The sequence below is a fragment of the Anas acuta genome, chromosome 1 (genome assembly GCF_963932015.1).
Source record: "Anas acuta chromosome 1, bAnaAcu1.1, whole genome shotgun sequence".
In the NCBI taxonomy this organism is placed as follows: Eukaryota; Metazoa; Chordata; class Aves; order Anseriformes; family Anatidae; genus Anas; species Anas acuta.
Window position 1 is genome coordinate 82,309,580 of NC_088979.1, and position 26,905 is coordinate 82,336,484.

The following is a 26,905-nucleotide window of genomic DNA, read 5'->3' on the forward strand; positions in this document are numbered from 1 at the left end:
TGGGAAACAATGTGTGATAAAATCATTAAGCTTATGTAGCTTATCAGGGTTGAAGGTGGAGTTGAAGGTATATATATGCTGTCTACCAACAAGTTGCAGAATGAAAAACTGAGGGCAGTTATGGTATAGCACACGAAAAGGAAAAGAACAGTCAAGTAAAGAGAGGACAATACTGATCATTTGATGTTATGCCAACAGTTGGCCCCAAATAAGTTTAGGATGGAAATTTAGAAGACAATTCCAAACCATTAGAAGCAACTTCTGGAATGACTTAGTTGCAGGAGCTGAGGAGAAGCCGCAGCTTTTAAGATGAAGATAGGGTCACTTCCAAAAAATCATCAGAGGGGTACTTGCTGGTTTGCTTTCCAGTCCCTAATTTCTTCAGCTATACCTGTTGTCCTAGGTGTCGTCCTTAATTCTGTTATCTATAATTAAAGTTCTGGCCAGAGTGGGCAGCGCATCTCACATTTTTAATGTTAATAGAAAACCCATGGCCTTTTAGGGACATTTATTCACTGTCCCTCAAGAAGATGAAAGATGTAACTCTTGATACGGTAACCTGACTACCTGTTACTTAAAATCACTTGCCTTCTTAAAGCTCATGACAGGATAAAGACTACAATTTTGAAGTATTCCAAAGTATTGCTTTATTTTACTCAAATCACTTTAATCAAAACCAAAAAAATACCATCTAAATGAATTAAACATATGATCCTTTTCTTATAAAAAATTGTGATAGATGAAAAACCGATACTGAGTTTTATACACACACAGCATGAGTGTGAAATTTTTATTAGGTCATCTGCCTTTAATTAAAACATTTTTTGTTATGCTCGTGCTATTCTAGGATAGGATGTTTTTGTCATTTTATGGTTTCATTGGGCTATGGAATATTCCAAACAATTTGAAAATGTGGTTAGATTAGTTTTCCCTTGGGTTTGACCTCAGTAAACTTATCTTGCGGTAAAACTAGATGGCTTTGCTTTCGTTGTGTTTATTACCTCAAGACAGTTGTGTGTTTAATTGATATAACATGAAAAGGGGAGTTAGGGGGTGTTTTCTGTCCTGTCGTTTTTTTTCCCCCTACCCCAGAGCTGAGCTTTGAGTCATTCCTCCACGAGGTCCTACTCCCCGTCGCTGAAGAGGCCTGTTGTTCTGTGGCACAGGAGGGTGGGGGAGAGGCGACTTGAGTCATCTTGAATGGTTTGCCCTGGCATACATTTCCTGCCCATAAATTGGGATTGGCAAGGCTCGTCCGTGGCAGGCAGCCTCGCAGTTGTTCCAGTTTTGCCTCGAACAGCGTTTCCTGCAGCCGCGTGATGCGCGCGGCCCTATGCGTGTCTTTAGGGCGCACAAATGGAGATGAAGGCAGCTTGGTCGCACGCCTTGAGCAAGCGCCGAGGGCGCTCGAAGGCGTTGGCCCGTGTGCCGTGAGGGTTTGCGGGCAGGCGAGGATTTTAATATTGCTTGTAAGTTAGAGCCTGTTCCTTAGATACCATTCAACCCTTCTTGGAGCAATTCCGGCAAAATAAAAGACGCCAAGCGTTAGTTAGCACGGGTGCGTTTTGGCAAATCCTTCCTGGCAAGAAGGGCTGGTAGCCACCGATTGTTTAATGCTTTGGGGCGAGAAATAATTCAATTTGTTATTGATTCACATGGAAAAAAAAAAAAAAAGTTTTTCGCAGCAATGCCAGCTTTTGCTTAGAAAACCATTCCCAGCTTGTACGTTTCAAAAATAATAATAAGGGCAAATTAATAATAATAATAATAAGCTTTTGCACTTAGGGAGCAGGGGTCCTCCCCGCAGCCAGCCAGAGAGGGAGGTGCGCGTTTTCACGTGTTTCCACGTGTTTTCCCCTTTTTCCCCCGGCAGCGAGCGCCTCGGCGGGGGGAGAGAGCGCGGCGCTGGCCTCGCTGGCAGCGGCACGAAGCGGAGCCGAGCCGAGCCGAGCGCGCTGTGTGCCAGACATTCCTCTCGTTCGCTCGGCTGCTGGCCGGTCCTGAATGCGTCCGTGTCTGCGTGAGGCGAGGGAGTTTCCTGCTTTAAATCACCAGCAGGCTCCGGCTGGGCGTTCCCGCTCTCTCTCGCGCTCGCTGCCCTTTTTTTTTTTTTTTTTTTTTTTTTTTCCTTCCCCCCTCAATGAGTTGTCCTTTGTGTAACCCCGCTAATTCAGAAAAATTCTCCGCGGTAATTGGAACTGCCCCGTCACGTGGCCGCCGCCCGCTGATTGGGCGCCCTTAATTGGCGGGTCGCTATAAGAGGCGCGGGGCGGCGGCGGCGGGCGCGCAGCGGCCCCGCTCCCGGTCCTGGCGGCGCTGCCTCGCGGCACCGGGGCGGGGGGAAAGCTCCGGTAGCGAGCCGGTACGGGACGAATTTGGGGGGGCCCGCACCCCCGGTGGGGCCCCGGGAGCCGGCTGTCATCAGGAAATGGCTCCACTGGGTGAGTGGGGAGGAGGGAGAGGGAGAGGAGGGAGGGAGCGCACCTGGGGAGAGGGGGGCGCAGCGCCTCCCCCTCGCTGCTTTTCTTTTTTTTTTTCTTTTTTCTTTTTTTTTGGTGGCGGGGGAAGTTTTTTAGGGACTTGTAGGAAGCCCGGCTGGCCTGGGGGGAGCCCGGCACGCGTGGCCGTAGAAGCCGCCCGTTGCGCGTTTTATGCGCGGGGGCGCAGCCGGGTGTGTGTGTGTGTGGGGGGGGGTCGGGGCGGGTTTTATCCGCATGGGGACCCGTGGGTTGGGGTGTGCAGCCGGGCACAGCCCCCTGCTGTTCGCGGCTCCCCCGGGGCTCGCATCCCGCCGGGAGCTGCGGAGCCGGGGGCAGGATCGGGGCGCGATGGGGGCGAGCTCCGGGGTGGCGCTTTGGGCTCGGCTCCCGCATCCCATGCGGGATCAGGAACCGGCTCGCTGCGTTGGAAGTGTAAACGGGAAGGCGTCTTTCAATCCGGTTTTGAGCGCGGGAGCTGTTGCTGCGGGAGCTGCCCCGAAATGGGGGCAGATGGGGAGCAGGCGTACCTGTAACGCAGCGCAGACCTTGCCTCTCGCTGGGTAAAGCGGAGAGCGAATATATTATCGTCTGCAAGCCGTAACTGGCGCTTCAAATCTGTTAAGATTTGTGAGTTTTATTTTTACTTTCTTTTTGAGCTGTAACTTCTTCAAGATGCGTTCAGGAAAGCACTTGGGTGGCAGGTTAAATGAGAGCATGCTCTGGGTGACACTCCTGGTTTTCTTGGTTTTAAAGCTCTTGGTTTAAGTGCCCTCGATTCCCCTGATGAAGGTTTAAAAAAAAAAAAAAGAGGGGGGGTAACTACTTAGTGAACTACTTAGTGTTGAGATTACATTTCTGCTCTGAAGTTTGTCTTAATTGTTCAAAGGCCTTTCTCTCTTTCCTAATACAATTTTCGGAAGCTCTTTGAACAATGCTTTATATAAAAATAGAGCTCAAGGTTGCCGTGTAGCTAAATTTATAGTAAAAACGAGTAGGAAACGTCTAATAAGAGAAGCAATAAAAAGAATAGATTTCAAGATAAGCGTGTCTTCTAAAGGCACCGTGCCTTAGCAAATGGGGAAGAGTGCAACCCGACTTCTGCTATCAAAGTCTCCTTCTTAGCTAAGGTGTGGCTCGCACCACCTGAGGAAAAGGCTCTTTTCAGTCTTGAGCAAACTGCTCTGAGGTCCTGTGATCGTCTTGGGGCTGGGGAGCAGCTCTCTGCAGCTGGGTACGTTTTTACTTATAGATTTACCAATTAAAATTCCAGAGGAAGAATTCATAAGGTTAGCATTCTTGCCAGAGGTCCCCCCTCCCTTCCCCTCACCCTCCCGAAAATACAAAGCACATACTACTCTGCTTGAATATCCAAAGCTTGAGAAAATACAACTCTAATGGATTTGTCATATCTTAATAAAATGATTAGCAACCTCCCGCTGGGGTTCACTCACCTGTTTTGAAATACATGTACGAGGTGAAGAGTGACTGATTTAAGCATAAACTGAAATTTCAGGAATTAAACAAACATGTTCCAGTCTAATTCTGTTTAGATCATGTCTGTTACTTGTATTTTGGTTTGTGTCATACTGTTGACTGTTCCAGTTTATTCATTTAAAAAAAAAAAATCATACGTTTTGTAGTATATGATCTCATGCAAAACCACATTTTGCGCTAATTCTGTTAGTATGTTTTTGCTGTCTTTTTGTGAACATATGTAATGAAAACATTTGTTCTGAAAGGAAAGCATTTGGAATCAGAAAATGCTGGGAGGGGGAAGAACCTGAAAAGAAAACTGTTATGGGCAGAACTTGCAATATATCGTAATGGCTATTTTCAATAATTATTGCAAGTGTGGTGGTGCTTCTTCACGAATGCAGAGAAGGGCAGATATGGGAAAAAAGTAAAACTGGCTTTTTGTATGTCAGCAGTTATAGTTTGCGTCAGCTGGCATCTCAAATACTGAAAGGACTACGTGGCTGGGTCGCTTCTGTCCCTAGTTTAGAGCTGTTTGGTAGTGATGCAGTAGTCGATTGAGTCCGTAAAATGTTTTGTTTATGTGGATGGCAAGAGAGTGTGAACATGTGGAGAGTGCTTGCCTCTAGGATACAACACTATTGAGTAGTGCTACCCTGAACTGTCAGATAAAAGCAAATTCTGCACTGGTTATTAATTTTGATTTAATATCAATACTCTTATGTGCCACGTTACTCCTTGTTCACACGTACACCCTGGGTGTAAATTTTTTTCCAACCAAAACATTTTTCAGGTCATGGATATCAGAAATCCTTCTAATAGTTGCGATGACTTACGGAAACTTCCAATGCGTGGTGTGTGACACCTCCCGCCCCCAGAGCATCTTGAACTGGTTAGATTATATAAGTCAATTCAGTGTCTGAATAGACTTTTTTTCCCCACTAAGATGTTGGGGTGGGGGAGGCATTTTGTTAAGTACGATGGTTTATCACTTCTTAGAACATTATTCATTTTTCTTCCTAGGAATTATTCTTGGGTTAGCAGTTATACCTCCAGATACCTGTAATTCGGGGAAAGCTTTCAATAGGCAAGGACACTTGCTTGCAGTCCCTGAAGATGTTATGTTTATTATTATTTAGTGAGAAGGAAGAATGAGTTGCCCCTTAGCGTGCTTGCCTTGACTGTAGTTCTTTGAGCTGTAAGATCTTTTCCTCTTTATGTTCTTCTGCCTTTGCTGAAGTTTGAAAACTGGATTCTTGATGTGGAAGTCATGCTATATAAATGCAGAAACATTTTGTTCACCCAGCTGTAACTTTAGTACTGCAGATGGTTCTTCTGCACCTATAACTGTTAGAAATGCAGTGTAATATGACTGCAGTAGTTCTCCCAGGGGGGCAATCAGGCTATTACGTCTGCCTTGATTTGTTCTTACAAATAACTTTCCAGCTCTTGCTGTGATAAGTAGAACTGATGTTACTTGTTTGCTTGGGGTTTGTGAGATAGAGAGAGCACCTTTCAAAACACGTGTAAGACATGGCACATGCATAGACTCGTGATAGGCTGTTAATATTGCTGTTAGTATCTTATTGGAAATTCTCTGCACAATGAAAGTGAAGCGTAAGATACTAGATGAGGGGTAGACTGAGGTGGAATATATGTCTAAATACTTCTGTCTCTTGCACATGATAAATGTAATTACAGCAGCTTCAGTTGATAATGTCAAAGCATCATCATTAACTTGCTTCTATGAATATCGTGTATTGTTCCCAAGGTTGATAAGCAGTATAGATTTAAGTATGTGATACATAGGTACAAATAGCAGAAGTCATCCGTATCTCAGAAGATCAGCAGTTACAGGACAGAAGATGAAGCTTCTCTTATGACTGAGATTAATGAAGCAAAGCTTAGGAATTAATTCACTCAAGAAATGGTACATAATGGTTGCATGTTTTTGAAGCTGATCACGGACTGATAACCTACAAATGCAAGGCATGAAAAGGAAGGAACTACATGGCATAAAAGAGGTTCTTTGGAGGACCATCACCCTGCCCTGAGGGTTAAGTGAATTGTTTTTAAGCAAATCCTGGTGGCTGTATCTCTAATTTGTTCTTAAAGATACCTGACAGAGGAGTATGATGCAGCTCTGCAAGAAAGCTTGCCTTCTGTTGGTCTGCCTAAAAATAAAGCCACTGCCTAACATGGCTATTCCTAGTGATAAGTTTGAACTGCAACCAGTTGCCCAAGGAGAAGGGACTGTACCCTATTTTCAAGCTGCTGTACTTACGTGCTGGTATATTCCCCCACTGTCTTGAACTTAATCATCTTGTTGCCTGAATAGAGCTCAGACCTGCTGAAATCAGCTAAAATAATGATAATCACCAGGAAAAGGTGGGACTAGGTATGGCTCACAGGAGGGCACTGTCTGCTGTCTCCTAGACATAATTCTGTTTCTAGAGAGTGAGATTTCTTTCTAAAGGTAAAAAATTTCACCCTTGAGTGATGATGGTACAGAACAGCTGGATAACAAGCATCTTTGTTTAGGGAAGAAATGGTAGCTGTTCTTCAGAGAAAGTATGCTCTACTATGCATTATATCATGGGGTATTGAACCAGGTAAACTGATGATCTAACACAACAACAGAAAAACTAGGAAAAAAACAAGACAATACTTTCCTGAGATGGGAATACATACTTTTTGTATACCACCTTTCAGATTCTTAACCTATTCCAAAAATGTTCTTTCTTCATTAGACTGCATTATGGTTGATCTTTTCTCATGCTCATTCAAGAAACAAGTTTTCTAGGCCAGCAGTTCTGTTGCAGTTCTTGCTTTTATCTTAGCTATGGCACCAAGAAGACATGCTTTTACCCTATATGTTTATAATATAATAAACTTCTGTCTTTCTTGACATCCAGCCATGCCAAGCTCTCAGTAGTGCACATGTCCATGTTGATAACTTCTTGGTGTTTCCAAAGGTCTTTGTAGGTGGGGTGTATGTGTGTGCAAAAGGTCTGAATGCATAGATGCTTATTCATGCTACCGTGGCACATGCTTGCATTTAATGTCAGACAGTGATGCTACTCCCCTGGTGAATCTGCAGCCTGGAGTTGTTCTCTGAATAATGTGAAGTTAACGTCAACAGCTTGAAAAGAATTACGTTGGTCTTCTTTGTGGTAATTCTGAACTACGTCTTTACAATAACCGTGCCCATTGCATGTGAGCATCTTCCTGAGGACTGTTGGTTTCCTCCTTACACATTTGCTTGTGTTACTGAAATGTTGTGCTCTGCAGTTATTAGGTGATGAGATTTATCTGTTTCATAATCATCTTGCACCAGATGTTTCATTTTTCTTCACTGTCAGAAATATCCACTATAAATAGGTGCATAGTGCTGTGCAGCTTTGTAGCTGTCTTGGTCATGGTGAAACTGTTTATAAATCAGTGCTCATTTTAAGAGCAACATCTGGTCTAAATTTTGCAGCCAGCTGTTCACACCTTAAGGAAAACGTCACAGGTCTGGATGACTTGTGAATAATTAAATATTTGTATTCTACTAATCTTTTGCTGCCCTTGCCTAGCAAGTGTGTGGTTGGGCGATAAACATGAAATGGTTTCTACTAGCAAATGTTGCCTGTATCTTTACTTGAAAATACTTGGAGTTGTTGTGGTTTTGAGGGGCCTGTTTTGCTTTGTCTTCTTAATTTGCATTGGGGGGGTGAGGGGGAGGGGAACAGAAGTTAAACAAAACAAAACTTTACATAACACCATTGAAAACATTTAGAAACAGACTTATTGTGTACAAACATTAAGAAAGTATCTCACTTCAAATTTCAGGCTTAGTTGAAAGCTATGATCTTGTGATAAGGAAGGCTCAGCATTCAGAGGTATGCTTTACAGGATGGGAATTCAAATGCTTTGAATGGGAGATGGTCATGTGAACATGAACGTAGATAACATGAATGTAGATAACATTCCTGGTTTTGTATAAAAGGGGCAGAAGGGGTGTCTGAAAAATTCAAGAATGTGATGGAATGGTACACTTAGCTGTTCTGATCACTTCATTTTTTTTTAAGATGCCTCCTAATTATTTGTTGTTTTTTTTTTTTTTGAGCTATTTCCTTAAGTTAGTTAACTTATGAGGATTAAGCTTCCAAGCAAATCTTGCAAGTTGGTAAGGTTCTGACCAAATTCACTAGTGAATAAGATGAAAACCTTTGCATGGGAGGGAGCCTTACTTAGTATCAACAAATTCCTCCCTCTTCAAGCTTTTGGCCTTAGTTAAGTTTCAGAATGAATTTATATATAATGAGGTATAAGTAAATACACATCATTAATGGCTCTGTCTGTAGTACCACTAATCATTTATCAGTGCACAATTCTTTCTGAATTGGTTAAATTTAAGTATATTTTCCAAAGCTTGAGGGTGTTTCCTTAGGTACTTGGTAGGGCATTGACTTCTCGAGAATTAAATGAGTAATAGCGTGTTCTTCTGGTTACTGTGTGCACTGAGTGTGTGTACTAGTATTAATCAATTTGCATTGTGGTTACTAATGAGCCTCAGGAATGAAGTGTCCACACTTGACGTAGACCCCATTGAATGAAAAACCGAGTGAAGCTTGTTGTCAGTAATCGCAGCATTTCCAACTTATCTCTAGCGACAGCAAGGCTAGCCTCTGGGGTGCCAGCTTCCTGAGCGAGCAGGTACCTGGGGCACAAAACAGGTGGGCAAAACGCCTGATCCCACCGGTGAGGTTTCATGGTGGGCAGCCGGAGCAGCCGAGCTGCTGTTGCAGCTGAGCTGGAGCTGTGGCTGGGAGAGCTCTGCCCCTCCGACCAAATTCCTCAGGGGAGGAAGGAGTGCATGGGAGGCCTCCCTCCCCGCAAGCAGCTGTGGAATGAGGATGAAATCCAATGTTTACTCTTTCTTCCGGAAACTATAGGAAACGCAGCGCTCACGTACATTGCATAATAGTGTTTGCAGTTGTGATAGGGAGAGCCCAAATACGATGCAGGGAGAATGTGGTATTGGAAACTCTGGGAGGGGGAAAAACTGCAGTAAGGGCTACAAAACTGCTTTGTCAGGGAACTGCCCTGCTCCTTGCTTAAGGGAATCTTTCTTCCGGTTTCTGAGCATCCTTAAAAGGTTTTTGACCTTCAGTTAGTAGGTGCCTGCTAAGCTGTGCTGCAGTGCAGTGTCATTAACACTTGGAAGTAATTGTCATTGTGAGCGGACAAGACACAAGACGTGCCTCGTGGCTGGGGTGGGGAACTGGAAGTCAAGTGACTGGTTGGTTTCCAGTCTGCTGCCTGATGTGGGCGATCTTCTGGTGGGAGTTGTACGTGATTTATTTTTCTTTAAGGGTGTTGCTCACTTCAAGCCCACCAATTGTTTGGTATTCTGCACTGTTGTCACATCCAGGGATACAACTTGACTTTGCACTGGCTGAACTTCTGAAAGGTTGGAATGGTTGATACCCAAGCACATGGTATCTTCATGTATGTCTCTAGAACATAAAAATGCTACACGCACTTGGTCAAACAGGTGCAGTATGAGCGAGACTCCTAATTGTCATTGCTTCACCTCAGTGATCACCTGCCTTTCTGGAATGACTCAAACTGTTAATTGAGAAATTAACAGTTAAACAGGTCTTGCTAAGAACTTCTGTAATACTGCAGCTGGAGCTAAGGATGGCAAAATCTCACTTCATGTTCAGAAAACCAGAGTGCTTTCTGACAATGGGTTTGAGGCTGTGGAAGGAATGAACCTCTGGGTCTGTCTGAAATGCACGTAGTGTTAGAGAAAGTATACTGATGTCAGGAGGATGCTTGAGGTTGCAGCTGCCTTGTGGGTTTCGTTTGGCCACTTTCGGTAGGCAGAATGACATGGAAAAATGGCTCGCTTCTGAGTATGAAATGTGACATCTTTTAGTGGTTACGTTCATAACAGCAGCACAGTTACTATTGGGAGGTACCTTTTTAAGTAATAAAACTGAGATGTACCACTTCTTTGTCTTGTGATGAAAATGACTCTACCCTATGTAGATGTTTCTTTCTTGGAAATGTGTTGTAGTAGCACTACTATAGCAAAGATTGCTCTGGAAAAGATAAAATATTGGGCTGTATGTAGAAAAGGAGAGCAGAAGATGGCATATTTGAGTAAAACTCTTAATTGCCTCTCGACTCTCAAGTGGCAGGTCTTCTCAGATGAAGCTAGCAGATGCTCTGTGCCTATCTGTTCTGTTAGGGAGGGGAAAAAAGCTTTGTTAACAACCTGAGTGGTGTGTCTTCCCAAAAAGTTTCTGCCTGAAGAGTTGCATCTTGTTGCCAGAGTGCCCCTTGATAAGGAGTAATGTTAGGGACTGTGGCTGGCTTGGTTTGGGTGTTTTTAATATCACTTTGCTACCTGAAAATTGGTCAACTGAAGCTTTCTAATTTCTTGGCTGAAGCTGAGTAAATAATCCTGTGGTAGAAGAGCAGTATGCAATACTACAGAAGTGCACATCGGTTAAAAAGTGCCTAGATATGGGCAGGGAAGCTTAGTCAAATATTCCTTTAGGGAGGAAAAAGAAAATACTTGTATGCTGTAGATAAAGCTGCTGCTTTGTGACACCTTGGAGAGCCAAAACTATTTGGAAAACTTCGTGAGATGTCAGGTTAACTTTTTTTAATGACAGTGTTCAGTTCAGGAAGCCAGTTGTTAGACATGTGCAGCAGAGGTGTTAATGGATACATGTATTCTGAATAGTTTGGTTCTGCAGTCAGGCTGCAGTTGTTTTTCTTTCTGGAATCCAGTATTTACCTTCCTAATTTGTTTGGTGCAGAGCTGCTTCCTTGGCATCTTGTCTATATATGCAATTTTATGGAATTTAGTGGGCTTTTTGGGACATGCTGGTAATCAAAATTGTTAAATCGTTTAGACACCTTGATTTAAAAACAACACACCCACTTCATTGTGATGCTATTCAGGGAAATGATTCAGTGCAGTTTCGGTGGGTTTAAACAATGGCTTAGTGGCACACCTATTTTGTAGAAAGCTGACTTTTTAAATGGGATGCCTGTTTTCTGCAAGTCTATACATAGCTAAGAGCCCTACACTGATACTTGGTACTACGCATGTCCTTCTGTACAGAGCCTCCTTCACTGCACACTGTTTTCCCATGCATTGAAGATTGAGTGAATTGGATTTATTGGAGTGATTTGTTGGATGCCAAGTTTAATTTTCTGAACTGTTTTATCATGCCATAAAACATACCTAGGAAAGAGCCAATTCACACACAGTGTATGTGTAGTCACTCCATTTGTAATGGTACACTTGATCTCTTTTTACATGCTACGCACAGGTTGTGATACCAACGCTAGCTCATTTGTCTTTACCTTTTTATTCATGGCCAGTTTGAGTTGCAAATAGTAAAATACACTCATGTTTTTAAGTCTTGCACATAATCTTGTGTTCAGAAGCAGTAGAACTGATACTGACAGTAAGCAGCAGTCTGTGGCGATAAAGATAGATTGTGAAAACACCTTCAAGCTGAGTGCTGGTGTGTCAATACAAAATTTCTAGCTGTAGTCTCAAATACAATGTGAATCTTGATGGCTTTATTTCTGCCCACGTGCATTTTAGGCACACACTTGAGTGAGTGTGCAGTGGATGGGTACTGTACAAATGAGTCAGTTCCTGTTCCTTTGGCTGAAGCTTCGTTAGGAGTTCTCAAAAAAGTATTTCAGAATGTGGATGTGGTCAACATAGTCATTTTCCAGGCATCTTGAAGGAAACCCACATCAACTGTGAAAGTGAACTTTGAACTCCTCTGTCCTGCCACTAACAGACCTAGAGCCCTGCTGGGTGGGAATGCTGGTTTGCATCGGTTTACATCTTTACTCACAGTTTGCACTTCTTGCACTTGAGATTAAGTGCTCAGCTATTTTTCAGGAGAATTTCCAATGATGCTTTTGTGTGTGACTGATTCACTGCTTCACTGGTGGTACATCAGATAGACGTGTAGTTAGAAACAGCTTCTGACAAATTCGAAGCCACATCTAATTGTTCAGCACATATTTAAGTAATGCCGAAAGTGGTTAAACTCACTAGGATCTGTAGTGTTATTTCTCTGTTGTTATGGCAAGATGTGGTACAAAACACTTTACTCCCACTATACCTCCTAGGATTTAATATGTACCTTTAGCTGAATAAGTTCTTCTGGAGGCATCAATTATTAAAAGGGATCTTTTTTTTTTTCTTTTGGGATGTCAGATGGATTATTTTCACTGAAAATGCCTTGTACTCTAAATCTTTGCCTTTTTAGAATGTCATCTTTTTAAACATCTTTCCAGTTGTCTGACTAATGCAGTGGGTTTTTTTGTAGATATAGTACTTGCGATTATGTACGCATCATGCAGGCTATGAATATACCAGGATTTGAGCTCTGGAGTTATCTCAAAAATGACTGTTTTAATACATTTCCTCTAGTCATTGGTATGTGCAACTCTACCATCGAATTGTTATCTTGTGCTGATGTTTGTATTCATGTAGCTCATTGGATTTCCCCATCGGTTACCCAGTGATGCTGCATGAGGCATTCTGCCAACAAAATGAAGAAACTTCCTGACAGCCTTTCGAAGGCTACTCTAGTGATACGGTAAAGCAAATACTTGACTCCTCAAGTCTGTAAGTGGCAATGTACGCTTCCTTCAGAAGCAAATGCTTCTATGCAGATGATAGGAAAATGTTTTCAATGTGTTAGAAAACATAAGTTCCAGGTCTCTTACCTGGAACCCTGTGCATCAAGTATAGAGTGGTAATTGTGCTGTATAGGCATGAACTACAAAGAGCGGCAAAGCAGTGCTATCCATAACTCAAAAGGTAGTAAATGACTCCAAGTGTAAGGCTGAATGTGTTAAAGTGTTTTTTGACAGACTGCAGTAAAGAAATTGTTTCATGCCTTATTTCACATGTCCACAGTAGTTGTTGTGAATATTTTATGGACAGAGAAATGAAGAGAAATAAGACAACCTGAGTTGATGATGCCATAAGCAGACATAGAGCAGAAAGTCAAGAGTACCCATCTTCTTGCTGCCTGTCAGAAGCATTCACATGCATGTTCCCCCCCCCACACACACCTTTGGAAAAGTGAGGATTAATGATGCTGGCAGTCTGACAATATTTCATGGTGTTATTGCTGTGCATTACAAAATATCAGTCGTATCTAAACTTTACTGGATGGATTGTCGGGACAAATTCATCTGGTGGTTTTTGAAATGTTCTTTCATAGTTTGAATTTCTTTGTTAGTATACTACAAAGACATCTTCAGTCTTTCTTCTCTTCCTCTGATATTAAGAATGAAAGTATACAGTGTGAGATCTGAATTTTAATATGGCCAAATTTAAGTTGTCTTACTGTCATTTTGATCTGTAATTTTTTCTTCCAAAATTAAATTTAATTAGAAGAATGTGTAATATTCATTCCTGTGACTGTTTTAACAGTTCACTTTGCAGTAAATGGCTTTCGTTCTTTTATTCAGGTAACCTTGCTTTAGCTAATTCACTGTGAGTAAATCTGGAACTCTCCATCACTTGTCTTCTGGGCTTAACACAAAGGTTACCAGCAACATCTAAACACATGTCTATAGGTATACCTCTGCCAGTATGTCTTGCAGTAGTAGAGAGGAGGCCTCGCTCATTAAACCACGTCTGTTCTGAATTACAGTCTTCATTCATAATATTGATGGAATGCACACATGAAGTGGTCAGTCTGCATCCCATGCTTAGTAATTCATATTTGCTCTCAAGTTGCTTCTGAGTTTTTTGTGCTTTTGAAATGCTTATAGCATTCAGGCATGCAATATGTTTGTCTTCCCAGTGGGATATTTTATTGGTCATCCTCATGGCCCTGCTTGGATGTTTCTTTTTCTCTTTAAAAAAAAAAAAAAGACTACATTCAGAGTATACTCTGCCATCACTTTTTTTTTTTCTATTACCAAAGACAGAAAATGAGGAAATTTTGGGATACAAACTTGAGTTGGAACAGGCCTGATTTTAAATCCAAGTGTTAAACAGTTGAGTTTAATAGTGCCTAATAAGTGCGCATTGCAGTAAATCAAATTAGATGAAGTAGGTCAGGTATAGCCCATGTTCCTATAACATAGCCTGTAGTGATAGTCTGTTTTGAGTTTTTGCGTTTTTCCTAAGTATGTGTTAGGAATTGGGAATGCCAGCTTCTCAGCAGAGCTCTTGATGGTTTTCAGTTGGAGACTGAAGGTCTTTGTGTATACCATGGGCATCTCACCCACCCTTGCAGCGCTGCTTATTCAGACCAGTTTGGGAGTCCTCATGAGAAGCTCCAGTAAGAACTGCTGTTTTAATGCAACGTTTATAACTCAAAACAGCTTCTTGTATGGCAGAATGAATTAACTTACCTGCCATTGCATGCTACAGCATTGAAGTGTTTCTCTCAAAGTTTCAGTAGTCGATATTGCTTAATATATTAAACATGCAGCTCAAAACTGAGAGCACTTTGGCATTGTTCTCTGTTCTGTCATAACCAAAATCTAATAGTAATTTAAATATTTAATCTTGTGTGGATTGCTGATATTTCATACTGCTAAAGATTTTACTTTGAATCTTTTCAAATACCCCAGGGTATGCTAGTCCACATTCATTCCTCAGTACTGTGCCATCTCTGCCAGCCCTGAATTAAATCTTTATTCTAAGATTATCTTAGCCAAAGTTATATTGCTTCCTATTTGTTTGTCTTACTTGGAGGGTTGTATGTATTATTTAATTTGAATATTCCTGAGGGTTCTGGAGTTTTTCTATCCCAGTGAACTGAGTACTCTATAGCTACTTTGTAGTTCTTTACAGCTATATTTTATATAATGGTCCTTAGTTATTTTGTCCTTTTTTGTTGTTGTTGGAGATGGCCTAAAACCAGTTCACAGTATGGGAAAAACTAGAAAATAATCTTGGCAAGATTCTGAGTAGATAAAATGGTCAGGAGATTATATCTGCTGTGGGAGACGATTCTCCAGCTGGTTTCTCCTCTCTTCTGTTTCATGGTAGTTATATCACTTGCACAAGATATTTCCACAAGTTCATGCTTCTTCCGGGTTCCATATTTCCCTTTCTGAGAAAGGGGTAAAGTAAAAGCTAAACACATAATCTGTTCCGTATTACAATATGGTCATATATACTTTTTGACCTATTAAGTTTGTGGCTTTATGGTTTTTCTTCGGTATCCTGTTCATCTACTTCTAGTATTGGCTGTTAAACTATGCCAAAGTCATCTTTGTATGTCACAAGTAACCTTTAATTTATCAACAGTAGTGGTAGCGATGTCAGCATCTCTCGCATCCTTGAGACCTGTTCTGGACTTTCCTGCTTTTTTACCTTAATTATTGTGACCCTTTGTAAAAACTTCCTGATTGCAATCAGTATGTACAGACTGCTTTTACACTGCAATAAGGGGAAGCAGCCCCTTATTTGCTGATCTCTTCATTATGGGTGTGATGCCAAGCATGAGAGGTCATCCTGGCTTTGACTTCCACGTGTCACTCAGATGTTTATAACCTCATTAAGTAACTCACTGATGGCCCATGTAGTACTGTCCCAGATCTAAATAGATCCTTCTGCTTAACTATATCATTAGGATGGCTCTGACATCCATCTCTCTCCCCTGTCAGTGTACTTGTTTGTCCATGTTTACCTGATCTCATCACTCCAGTGCAAGTGTGTGTTTGTGTATTTATGTATACGGGAAGGTACAGAGGGATCTTCATTTAAATGGTTGTTTCAGTAAGACATAATCTTTGTTTCCCTATGGAGTCTCAGTCTGTGTCTTAAAAATCCTCAGCTTGTTAATTTGTAAAGCTGGAAGTGTGACTTCTACCACAATGTGCCTGGGAATACCAACTTGGAGTAAGAAGTGTAGTAGCTTTAGAAGCATTTATCAGCTTTGACACTGCTGTATTCCTTCTTACACCACAGTTCCTGCTTTCACTTAAGTTAAATACGGAATATTGCACACCTAGTGCTGTGCAGGTTTGTGTTTGTAACCTGCATGTGACTTGCTGGTGTGTATTACTTCATCCAGATTTAATTAACAGTGGTAAATATATTAGCACTGGGTTCTGTAGAGTAAGAATCTATTTTAGGAAGTTTCTTAGTAACAGCAACATTGTACCTGTTGCTTGTTGTCTAAGCATACTTCTGCTTGCCCTTTATGGTCTGAAGGAAGCAAAGTCATGTGAGCAGTGGGAGAGACATACACATTTAGGTCTCTGTGGCATAGTAGCATGCTGTTGTCATGTGATAATCTTCAGGCGAGATAAAATGTGTCACTGGCTTTCAGATTTATTTTGTAAAGATTTTTATTAACACTTCAGAACAGCGATCCTTTTTAATGTTGTTGAGAAGCTTGATCTTGTACATAACTTGGAGAATAGTTATTCAGAGCAGCAATTGTGGTTTAATTTCAAAGTTTCAGGAGATCTTAACTTGGTGCGTCTGCTGTAATGGGAATTGTGCTCCCATTTCCAGCATTGTAAGTACTTGAATATTCCTGTATACTCATCATTCGTGTCTTAAATTGTCTGCTTAAAATGTATCTTTCATTGAAGTTGTAGAGTCTACATTTTCATAATGTACATGTGAGTAACATAACACTCAGCCCTTCCCAATGCATTGTGTAACTTGCCTTGTGTTTCCAGGAAAAAAAAAAAAGCTTGTTGTGTAAGATAAGAGGTGTGAAATTTTGTGTGGACATGTTTTCCTTCTCATTCAAGTGAGGATTGTCTTAGCACTTGCTGGGGAGAAGGAAAGTGGCTGTTGCCATACTGCCTGCCTTGGGGATCAAGTCCATCTTAACTCATAAGGCAAGACACTGTCTAAACTATGTCTGTAGTTCAGGTTCCCTGTCTTGAAGGTTCACAATTGGTCTGTAGTTCATATTTAAGTAGTTCTTATATATTTTTTCCTGAGCTTAGACAGGTCTGCCTGGGGGACAGAGTTGGTTTTCCTATAAGAATAGTAAGGTCGTGGGAAATAGTTTAAGTTGGTTTACAGCATAAATGTAGTGAACATCATATTGCAGCTGACAGTGTGCTGGAGGAGTTACCTCTTCCAGTTGAGTTCACTCGACAGTAAGGTAATTAGGAGAAGAGGGTGGGGAACAGGACAGCAAATAATTCATATTCACCACCCTCCTATTGCGTGTGAGGGTGTGATACAGAAGCAGGTGGCTTTGTAGCGTCATCTCCATAATTGAATAATCAAGTGCCTTTATTGCAAAGTTCAAGTAACACATGAATGCTGTTGTTCTCCTCTGAAGTAAGCAGTAACTGCGCTTGGAAGAGTAATTATCCTTAAAGTAGGTCCTTGAGGACTACACAGAAGGATCGTACTGTCAGAGTTGGGAATTTAATCTTAAAAATTGTTGCTGTTCAGCTTGCCTTCAGATGCGTGGATCAAACTTGTCTCATCCCTGATATGCTTTCACTTATACACTAGGTTCCAATTCAGTGATATTTTCTTCCCCTAGTATTCTCTGTGCAGAGATACCATGAGTGAATGACGGCATCATGAAAGATGAAGGCCCCTGTTTTCCACAAAGACTAGATACTTTGCAAGTTTGAACCATATAGTAGTTTAAATTGAATTGCATACTGGGGAGTAGTTGAGCTTTTAGAGCCCAAGCATCAAAGACTATGCCCTGTTAGGGGTATTGGGAAAGGCTTGTCTGAATAAACTTAGCTGCCATCAGAGTTGAGTGGTGTTTGGTCTTTTTTTAATCTGAGCTGAATCATATCTGCACTAAAAATATAGTGTGTTGTGCTTAACCCATCTAGTTTCTGCTCATGTTTCAGTTGAATTGCTAGTCAAATTGTTAATATCTGGCATACTGGGGGTGTGCTGTTGCAAGGTGCATGCACGCTGTAAAAATATTTAAGCTAGCTAATGATCTGATAAAGTAATTCTCTGACACTGTTGAATCTTGCTTAGCATCTCTACTACAACAACATCGATGTGCTATGAGCATCAGCTATTTGCCTCTTAATGGCTGGGTGGGCCTCTTTTCGTGCAGGCAATATACCCCGATGTGCGCCCGTCATACGCATGCACAGTGTGTCTGGCGAACGTATGGAGCAGACACGGGGGCTGCAGACAGTCTGTGACTCACACCTTGCGTAGGTCTGGCTTAGGGAGAGGAGCTCAAGGGGTACACGGGTTGGCGGGGGGGATGGGGAGGGTTTGTTTTTTTTACGTTCCCACCCCGCCTCTTTCCTGCTTTGGCAATCTCCTGCCTTATGCTTCGAAATGCTGGTTTTGAGTCCACACAAGCAGATCTAGCTGGTGGTGTTTCTGTAATGCTGCGTCTACTGCCGGTGTGCAGAAAAGCTGCCTTCTGTACTCCCGAAGAGCCGAGCTGAAATGCTCTGGCAAGCTGTCTGACACTGTGCTCCTAAACAGAGACTTCATTGGCAATGTTTGCTGCTGCTTATATAAACTAACTTACTACAGTTTGGTGAACAAGTTAATTCAGTTTTTCATATTATTGCCATCCAGTGGACAGTTGCAACTTACAGGGGTGTGAGTCCTTAAAAACAATAGATGATAATTGAGTACTACTTGCTTGCAGAATACCATGGTCCTGATGCAGATGTTACAGAAGGGAGTATTATTACTTCTTAGCGTATGGATGCATATAGTTTAAGAACCTTAATTCATGGTTATACGCTTCCATGGTAACTTTATACCTCTCTTCAAAGGTATAGGCTCAGATAATCCATTAACTTCAGGGGATGTTTAATTCCATATGAAGCAAATTCTATTTATGCCTATGTAACTGATTATTTTGAGTTGATCTGTTTGTGTTTTTTTTATTTTGCATACTATAAGAGAATAAGTAAGTCTTTACAGCACCCCTTAAGGATTTTACTGTGAAGCCAGTTATCTACTTGCTTCAAATCCTTCAAAGACTGTTCATAAAGTCAACTCAGAAATAGGTTCTGGTTAAAGGTAACTGTGTTTTAATTGCTGATAAATGCAGCTTTAAAAACAAGCTAGTTACTTGGCCTCTGAGAATGCAAGTGGTTTTGCCTGTAGGAAGTTGTTTTAGAAGACTGTGCCAAGTGTATACCTCCCTAGGCTTGCTCATACTAGTACTCTCTGGTGGAGCAATTTAAAAAATGTCTTGGGCAGGATTTTCATAAATCTGTGCAGCCCAATCGGAGCTTCACTTAATGGAGCAATGTATAAATAGTGCGGAGAGTCAAGTGACCATCAGCTGGTCTGAATGGGTTTGACCAATGCAGTCACAGGGTCTGAGGTATGCAGAAGCTGGGATCACTGGAAACATGCTTTGCTGCAGAGAGATCCTGGCTCTGGTGTAATTATGTAACTGCAGAGGAATTTATGTGCGTAAGAATGTGTTTTAATTAGACACCTGTATTTAATGTTGGTTTCACCTTCTGTATCATTACCTTGGGTTTTAAAAAAAAAAAGTTGTACATTACTTTTCTACAGAGTTACTGCCTTGGTTAACTTTTTCATTAAGTAGTGCATATTGCAATGCATAGCTGAACTCCACAATTACACGTTTCCTTTGTAAGGAGTATGCTTACTCAGTTGAAACAATGCACTGAGTTGTTTCACTGAATTCAGAACTTAAGACATAATGGCTATTTGCCTAAGTTCATATTAGGTAATTAAAAGTTCTTGGCATGCTTGTTGAATGCTGAAATTCCATTGTATTGTGCATTAAGTATGGAGAAATATTTCTTAAACTGCAGTGCCAGTGCACTGACATGCAAGTTTTTGGCTGTCCCTGGTGATGACTTTATTAAGACTCGGTGAAACTGTCAGCTCTAAACTTGCAGAGATAATGACTTGCTTTCTGTCTGGGAAGTTCTTGGACCTAATATCTAGGTAACAACTGCTTTCTGTAAAGCATCCCCTGCCACATTTCTGAGTATTGCAATATGGATCTTAAGCAAACTAGTAAAAGGCACCTATTTCTTTTTGTTTGTCCACTTGATACCTGTGGCAGCATTGTCCAGAACATAATTTTATTTTTTTTCCAAATGCAATAATGTCATGGGAAGAACTATTGTTCAAAACCAGGTAACTGGTATTTCCCTCCCTACCTTCTGTGCTCTTTATACTGAGTAGCTATCTCCCTTTCTCATTACAGAATTCAACACCTGTCAGTGCCATCTCTATTCTTCTAATGTATTAGTCCATGATGTGAATCACTTCTGCTGCAATGTTGATTGATAAGGACCTGTTTGTTCTGTTTCCTGTCAATTCAACAGCTATGATTTTGGTTTTTAAAAAAGCAGTTGCTGGCTTCATTCAAATTGGAAAAAGTACAGTGCTGTATGTATCAGTATCTTTCTTGCCTTGGCTGATCGATCTACTTAAAGAACATTGTCATATTAAACATATATTGATTCAGCAAGTACAGGTAGGAGTATGTTAGGCAGTGATTCACAAATGTTCTTGTCAGCTGCCGTTGGATCTGATGCATAGCATACATCCAGTAGTATTTTTCAAATTTTGACCTCGTGGGGCCAGGTTGGCTCTTATATTTTTGGCAATAAACCTTCGTATTAGTACAGTTCACTAGTGTCAAGCATCACCTGTTCATATTATAGATGACAGGTGGCAGATTCTTCTAAATAACTTGGTGTTTCTTCCTTTCCACATGGTGATGAGAGTCCTGTTTGCACAAATATCAAACCCAGGCACTGCTCAGTTGACTGTGAGGATTCATGGCCTAGGCTTGTACATGTGGAGTGGGTCCACAGTGCTACAGGAAAGAGCTCCTGCATCTCTGAGGTGGCCACAAACCTCTCATCCCTGCAAGAGCCCTTAACATGAAGTGATGCTACCCATTGTCTCTTGGGGCACTCAGTGACCTTTTCCTATACTGCATACACTTGCATACCCTGCTTCTTTAGCAGTCTGGGGGTGGTTAGGAAATGCCATCCTGTGGCTGCCCCTCAGCAAAGTCTGCCCTAGAAGGAGAGTTGTACAGGCTCAAGGTGCTGCTCCTTCCCTCATTTCACTTACTGGTGGCTTACCTTTAAGGGGCCTGGCTAAAACTTGAGAATGACTGAATAGCTAACAATATAATGAAAACTCTTTTCCTAGTTGATTCAAATGCTCTTTCCCCATATGATATATGATAGAGATGAGTCTTGCTTCTTGCAATCTGTTGGGCTGTAACTGAGGGGAAAGCTGGAAGTGTTGCTCTGGCAGTGGGAATGGTTAGCCCAAGGCTGTGTCATGGTGAAGATCCAATAGAAGATTGTGGGCTTTTTTAGGTGGCTGTGAGAGGGTGGCTTGTCTTGAGGTGGATTGAAGGCAGGGAAGTATCATGAAGGCATAGGCTATGAAAGGAGGAAGAAGTGGAGAGGTTGCAGTAAATGAATTGTGCAGATCAAAGTTGTCCAGCAGAAATCTCTCATTATTTGTTTCTTGAGCTTTGGTGCTGCTGCTCTTGTGCTTCAGGTAGCGTTACGTACCCACTGCTGGCAAACTGCTGTTAGTTGTACAAAGTCTGAAGGTTAGCAGAGGTACTGGTATGGGGATCAGGTAATGTTGATTCATGCTTAATAAATGCTGTTTGTGAAAATGTATTGTGGAGAAATTCAGCAAGATGTGCATGCATCTCCTGTGCTGCTTTTACAGTGGGAATGTAACAGCAACCACTCCTTTCCAGAAAGAAGTACTTGATAGCAAGCTGTTCCAGTTAATTGCTTTTCAATAGACCGGTCCATAACCACTGATATTGTTGCTATAATCTGGTCAAACATTAATGGTAAAACTGTTGTAAACGATTAAATGATTAAAAATGTGTAGATAAACTCTTGCAGTCAGTTATGATTCTGCATTTTAAAAAAAGGCAGCAAAACACTTAGCGGGCCAACGACTGTTAAAAATATTGTCATTAAAGTTGAAAGTCTCACTAGTTCCCAAATGTTTTAATTAAATATTTAACAAGCTTTTGTAATTTGACCATTTTTTGGTTGTCTTTATTGATACTGACCTTGCCATGTAAAATATTAGTACTTCATTTCTGGAGTTCTTCAAGTATATTTTAGTCACCACTGGAAGGTCAAGTTAGACATATATCTATTCAGACTACTTTCAGATCTGCTACACTATAGTATAACAGGTTCAGCTCTGAAAAGAGTTAGAATTCTTTCAGTTGACACCAGAGACAAAAGATTTAAAATCTGTATATTCAGGAGCTTTTTATGCACAGACTCAAAACCCTGATCTCTAATAGAGTTAACTCTAAGTATCTCCCCTTCTCTGCTATATTATGTAGGAATTGTACTTTCCTTACTTCAATGTGGGATATATTTCACCATTTCAGGATTACCTCTGTGCCTTTACACTTCAATATACCTAATACTGTTCCTGACAGGGTGAGAACAGCCTGTGTTTTTTTTTGTTTTGCTTTTTAAATTCACAACTTGTACTATATTGAGGATTAAGGAGGGACTTGAGGTGACTTTGGTTCTACTATTAGTCTACTTTAAATTTGTGTGCGTTTCTTGTTATCTGCTTTTGGCTCTTTGCTAATACATGAGGATGAAAACAGGTTATTTCAGATTAAAGTTGCAGGAACACCCTGTGAATGCTTGTTAATTATAAAAGCTAATGACTGCATACCTGAAGTAATTCGGTCCTGGCAAGGCACTTTTCTGTTTACTATACACAGATCTCTTGTAGAACATTAACTGTAGAAAATTCTATATAAGAAGGCTTATCTACAGAAATGTTTCTTATACTGATTTTTTTTCTAATTGTTTCTGCAGGTCATGTTGGACTAATGCTGTGGATCGGTCAGCCCAGAACTTGTAGCTGCTCATCAATCGCTCAGTAGTCAGTGTAGATTCTGTCTTTACAATCAGCAGCTACATCTGGCTACTGGGTCTCTGATGACATCTCGTATCTTCTCTCTAGACTTTTTGTTGGATTTTTATCATCTCTCCTAGGTGCAGAGCAAGTTCACAGTGCTAACAAGTTAACATCTGAGGTGTGGCCCCAACCAAGTAAAGGATTGGATATCTCATGGATCTACCTCACAGTGGGAATCAGATTAAATACCTGGATATTGTGTATTGGGAAGCAGCGATGTTTTCCATAGCCTATTCTTGGGGCTTGTAGTAGTTGAACTGGTTGATATTTGCAAATTTGAGCTTAAAAAAACAACAAACACACACAATCTGGACTTCATTTTTTCTGAATGAAGAATCTTTAACCTACCCTAACCAAAGGACAAATGTTAAAAAAAGGCATCTTGGCAATATGACAAAATGTGACAATATATATGTATTAAGAGAAGAGATGTACTGTGAACTGTGGTGTGCACAGCTTCTGTTTATCACTTGTATGGGAAGACTGTCCAGGTTTGGGGCATGAACCTGGCATACAATGTAGATTTCTGTGTTTGTTAAGCAACAGCTACATTGTCTGCTGGGTTTCCAGCTGCCTGGAAATACAAAGTGGAGGGTTATCTACGTTTTGCTGGTTTTTGGTCAAGCTGTCTCATAATCTTGTATGAGGAAAACAATGCAATTGAAGTCCAGTGGCTGCCTGACTTCTTGTTCCAACTCAAGGGATCCAGCTGGTTTCAGCTAGAGCTAGTAACCAGAGTGGGCCTGAAACTAGTTAGGAAAAAGATTCCAGGGGACTGAAGCATTGCAGACACCTGAGTCTGGGTGGCTATCAAATGAAAACTAATGCATGCTGCATGCATAACTACCAGTTTGCCTTAGTGGTGGTACTTCACTTTTTTTTCCCCCACTTCAGAGAGCATTTCATGTATGTGTGTATATATATGTGTGTGTGTGTGCTCTACAGTTAGGGAATCCTTGTTGGTGAAGAAAGCAGTGGGGAGCTCTTCATAGGTCTCTTTTTTTTTTTTTCAAATGAGCAGTACAGGTAGCATGGCTTATATACACAGTGCCTAGAAATAATTGGGGAGTATGAGCTAATGGCTTGACTGATACCAGCTGGATCTCTTGATTACTGAGCTGCACCAAAACTAGGATGCTTCACTTATGTACTGAATGCAGTGACAAAACAGGCAGCTTCAATTTGGGAAGATTTGGCCTGGAATAGCAGTCCTGTCATACCTGGACTGCAGTCACAGTAGCAAGTATGGAAGCTTGTACAGTGTATGGCTTTACTGCTAACCCTTCAGTGGCATGCTTGGTGTCACTTTGACCGTGGACATTGGAAGTGTTATGATGGCCAGTCAAGCAGCGAAGAAATGTATGATTTGGTTAAAATTAAACCCATCTATCTGAATTATTGATAGGTTATTAAAGATCAGCAGAGAATTATTTTTTTTAATTTGAATAGTAATACTTCAAGAGGCAGAAGGATTCCTAAGTGCTTATATTTAAAAATGTTTTTTGTTAAAAACAAATAAAAATGATGGTGGAAAGAATTGTGTCTTTCTATTTGCTGTATTAAACTAGGTTTCTACTGAGCCTTATAGGACCTAGTGAACATAAAGCTGCTAGTTACTAAATCTGTTGTAGATGGTCCCTGAATATCTTATCAGCCTAACTTTGTTCAATAAATAAACATTCACCTTTTTGCATTTCTGTTTTAAATAAAAATGCACAGATACTTGTCAACATACATTATTTTGGGCAAATAATCATTCCTCATTGAAACATCTACATTGTCTATATACCTTTGAAAACTGCTTGTTAAGATTGAACAAGTTTGTCCTCTACTTCACGTTTTCTTCAGTGCCAGCCTGTTAGCATCTAGGTCTCTGACATTGTAAAATTGGTGAGAACTTAGATCTGTGGTGTTTTTTTTTTTTACTTTATAATTGTACTTTCTCAGTGCTGTTATTGATTTTTCACTCCATATAGCCTCCTTCTGAATCTCTAAATCTTGACGAGTATATGCACAATATTCATAAAATTGGTAATACAGAGCTCTGCAATGTTTCTGTGGTTTGTTTAGCTTCAATAGGATTAAAAAATCAGCAGTTTTTATTGTTGCTTTGTTTCTGTGCTTATTGTTGTTCAACTCAGCTTTTCAGGATTCATGTCAGAATAAGGTAATTCTGCCTCAACTGACCATACAGAAAGCACTGTATAGCAATTCAAACACAGATCACTAATGTTCAACATCAAGCCCCCTCTCCTATTCAGTTTCACTTCCCCACTGCGTTTCAGTTAAACTTAAAATGTTGAAATCCCCTTTGTGGGCAGGTACTTCTGGTTCCTCTTATTTTTTTTTCTGTCATGCTACTTGCTTTTATATACAGACACCTTCTAAAACAAAGAAAAACTGCTACCTTATTCTGAGTTTTTTTTGTTATTTTCAGTGTCTAGTATAGCTAATGGAATCATGTAAAAATGGTTACTCATTTTACCATGCTGTTTATTATAGATCTTTGTTCTTCCTGCTATATGGATTCTGGTGGAACTGGCACAAATACCTATCCTTCCCTCTCTCCAGCTGAGGGTACCATTACTATTACTACTCCTGATTAAACTCACAGCAGCTTGAAGTTCTTTTAACTTCAGTGGAAGAAACCAGGTCCTGTGACATACCGCTCCTCAAGCATTTGTTTTGAGTTTCTATGTTCTTTGAGCTTTCACTTCCAACAGTAATGTTGGCCATACTTATATGATGCTCTTGTACTGTGATGTTCACAAGTGCAAGGCCTGCAGTCACCACAGATGTAGACTGACTAGTGAGCCCTCTATTTCTGAGGGGGGAATATGAGATGAAGAGTCTAGAGCTGTCCATCTCACTAAAGCATCTCTGAAGCCAGGTCAGGGCAGTAAATAATGTTCATTACTGGAATACTCAGCTGTATCCAAAAGGCAGGGTTTAGAATTTGGGGTTGATTTTTTTCCTGTATAATTCACGAAGCAGATAAGAACTAAGTGCCAGTTGGATCTGTTTGCTGGAAAAATAGGCCAGAGAAGTTTGAAGTACTTTCACCTTGTATTTTCTTCTGCCTGAGTTCATGTAATACCTTCCCACTCTGATATTTCTTCCTCTCTTGACTCTTAACTTTATATCTGTTTAAATCTTGATTCTAGGAAGAACAATACTTCTACTTTCTAGCTCTGAATAACTACTAGGAAAGCCTCACTGCTTACTATTTCTCTGTTCTGTGAAGAATATCTCAACTCTTGAAGAATTATTTTCTTAGCTATGCATGTTCTTTCTCTGCAAATCAAGATTCAAAGGACACATCTAGTCTGACTTATGCACTTAACAGCATATGGTGCCATACCAATACATGGTAGTGACAAATATATTCTGTAAGGTTCTTCAAAAAAAAAAAAAAAGACTGATTAAGCTTTTAGTACTGCTGTAACAAAATCAAAGTATAGTTTTATTATTTAGAAGAAATTCACTATGGAATAGTGCAGATGACCAGAACCCAACCCCCAGCTCCCTTTGTCTGGGGCTGCTTTCCACTGTTCCCACAGTCCATAGTGATAGCCAGGGTTGCCCCTTCCCACATGCAGAATCTGGCACTTGCTCTCGTTAAACTTCATGTGGTTGGTGATTGTCCAGCTCTCTAATTTGTCAAGATCTCTACAAGTCCCCTCAACCCTTGATGGAGTCAACAACTCCTCTCAATTTAGTGTCATCTGCAAACTTATGCAAAATACCTTCTAGTCCTACATTCAAGTCGTGAAAGTGGGGATTTTACATTTATGAAGCATTTACAGACATACTTATGAAAATAGGAAGGCACAGAGTTTTAGAGCAATCTCTTAGAAACTCAGCCACCTTTTCTTTCCTTCAGACTGAGGCAGTACTTTTCCAATGGCTTAGATATCACTGGGACTCCTCACCAGGCATATTGTCTAAACAATATACATACTCTAGTGGTAGCTTAAGGAAGATGAGAAAATAGCAGTTTTAAGAAAGTGGCACACAGTTGCATGTC

The 26,905-nt window shown here is 40.8% G+C and overlaps 1 protein-coding gene and 1 long non-coding RNA gene across 2 annotated transcripts in view; both read left to right on the forward strand.

The window, feature by feature from the left end:
• Positions 1-26,905, forward strand: part of LOC137856402 (uncharacterized) — a 190,041-nt gene that overhangs the window by 50,485 nt on the left and 112,651 nt on the right. The gene's annotated exons all lie outside the window — the stretch shown is intronic.
• Positions 2,146-24,980, forward strand: LOC137858168 (uncharacterized). The gene is made up of 2 exons (XR_011097546.1): positions 2,146-2,441; positions 22,776-24,980. It is a non-coding gene; the product is annotated as an uncharacterized lncRNA (long non-coding RNA).